The 2,594-nt window shown below is 41.6% G+C and overlaps 1 pseudogene; it reads left to right on the top strand.

Moving 5' to 3' along the window:
• Nucleotides 1-621: 621 nt before the first annotated feature.
• On the top strand, nt 622-2,390 carry LOC149174800 (delta(12)-acyl-lipid-desaturase-like; annotated as a pseudogene).
• The last annotated feature ends 204 nt before the right edge of the window (nt 2,391-2,594 follow it).

A 2,594-nucleotide genomic window follows, 5' to 3' on the forward strand; every position in this document is an offset into this window, starting at 1 on the left:
TCCTTCCAAATTGATTCTGCTAGCTCTCCGAAGTATATTGTAAACAACCCAGATCTCTTAGAAGAGCTTGAAGCTAGATTAGGATGCTTGAGCAACTGCATTCACATTCATTCACGAGTATGATTTAATCCAAAATATTGACTAGCATAAATCCCCTAGAAGGATATATCATCCTTCACTTAGGTTCCCTGAAGTATTCCTGTTGTGTAGTTTCCTAGGACAGTTTCTGGTAGTGGAGGCTCAAAGTGAGGTCTACAGTCCAAAGTTCTGTTTCTTCTTCAGGGCCATGGACAATTGTTGTGATCAGAGTTGGGAAATTAATAGTACATACCATTTAATAGCAAAGCAGAAATTGCACATCAGTTTATATGAAGAAATTGCACATCAGTTTAATGAATTATATTCTCTATACGCACCTTGACATGGAAATTAGTGGTACATACCATTTAATAGCAAAGCAGAAATTGCGGAAATTGCACATCAGTTTAATGAATTATATTCTCTATATGCACCTTGTAGGCCGTGATATATGTACGAAGTGACCTCTACTATATGTATGCACGCATTGCACCCTGTGCCATAATCTTTTGTAGAGACTTGTAAGCTACAAAGTGGGCTGGTGAAAGGATGGCCTTGCCTGCTAGGAAAGATATAATGGAGCGAGCTCCTTGTGGAAAGCCACCGCTTACATTGGGAGAATTGAAGAAAGCCATTCCACCTCTTGCTTCAACAGATCACTGCTCACATCATTCTCATATCTAGGATACGATCTTCTTATTGTTGCGCTTCTGTTGTATTCCACAACCACCTATTATTTCACAGGGCCTGGATTGCTTGGATGGGCACCCTGGTTTGGTTACTAGGCAGTTCAGGGGTGCGTTCTGTTTGGTATATGGGTTATAGCATATGAATGTGGGCATCATGCATTTAGTGAGTACTCTTTTGTGGATGATACATTGGGACTTATACTACATTCATGGCTTCTTGTACCATATTTCTCGTGGAAGTACAGTCATCGAAGGCATCATAGCAACACTGGGAGTTTAGAACGAGATGAAGCTTTTGTTCCCCAGACAAAGAATGATATGATAAAGTTGACTTACAGTTTGGTATCTAACCCATCGGGAAGGTTGTTGATGATAGCAATTTACCTCACCGTGGGGTGGCCGTTGTATCTCACATTCAATTCTTCGGGAAGGAAGTATCTGGCATCATAGCAACACTGGGAGTTTAGAACAAGATGAAGATTTTGTTCCACAACCACCTATTATTTCACAGGGCCTGGATTGCTTGGATGGGCACCCTGGTTTGGTTATTGGGCAGTTCAGGGGTGCGTTCTGTTTGGTATATGGGTTATAGCATATGAATGTGGGCATCATGCATTTACTGAGTACTCTTTTATGGATGATATAGCGGGACTTATACTACATTCATGGCTTCTTGTACCATATTTCTCGTGGAAGTACAGTCATCGAAGGCATCATAGCAACACTGGGAGTTTAGAACGAGATGAATCTTTTGTTCCCCAGACAAAGAATGATATGATAAAGTTGACTTATAGTTTGGTATCTAACCCGCCGGGAAGGTTGTTGATGATAGCAATTTACCTCACCGTGGGATGGCCGTTGTATCTCACATTCAATTCTTCAGGAAGGAAGTATCTGGCATCATAGCAACACTGGGAGTTTAGAACGAGATGAAGCTTTTGTTCCCCAGACAAAGAATGATATGATAAAGTTGACTTACAGTTTGGTATGTAACCCGCCGGGAAGGTTGTTGATGACAACAATTTACCTCACCGTGGGGTGGCCGTTGTATCTCACATTCACTTCTTCGGGAAGGAAGTATCCGTGATTTGGCTGCCACTTTGATCCATATTCCCCAATTTATAGCAAACGAGAGAGATTGCAGATAATGGTTAGTGACAATGCTTAGTCGGAGTGGCTTATACTCTGTACCTCTTGGCCTCTGTTTATGGATTTTCTTGGGCCATAAAAGTATACAACATTCCACTCGTGATTGTGAATGCATTCCTGGTGCTGATCACGTGCCTGCAGCACATGCATCCAGCTCTTCCCCACTATGACGGATCAGAGTGGGAATGGATGAGAGGTGCACTGTCAACAGTTGACAGGGATTACAGAATGTTGAATCATGTATTCCATCACATAACCGACACCCATGTGACTCATCATCTGTTCTCCACAATTCCTCATTACCATGCTAGGGAGGCCACTAGGGCTATTAAACTGATTCTGGGAAACTATTACTGCTACAACACTACACCTGTCTGTAATGCCTTATGGCAGGGGTTTAGAGAATGTGTGTATGTAGAGGCTGACTACCCTGGAAAAAGTGGGATCTTATGGTACAAATGCAAGTCCACTTAATGGTAACCGCTGGATATTCAGATGGACTCCTTTTGATCCACCAGTTCCTTCCCTGCCTCATATGAATAATGTGCGGCATCTGATTAGGACGTGTTTGTAAAATGTTTGCAAAATACACTTTTTCTTTTCTGCCGAAGAAAAAAAAGGCTTTCTTTCTATTGATATAAAAAGTAGTACATTATCATGGTTACATCACAATATTGA

The sequence above is a fragment of the Pinus tabuliformis genome, chromosome 4_1 (genome assembly GCF_031772625.1).
Source record: "Pinus tabuliformis cultivar Carrire ecotype Pingquan chromosome 4_1, CPIR1, whole genome shotgun sequence".
Lineage (NCBI taxonomy): Eukaryota > Viridiplantae > Streptophyta > Pinopsida > Pinales > Pinaceae > Pinus > Pinus tabuliformis.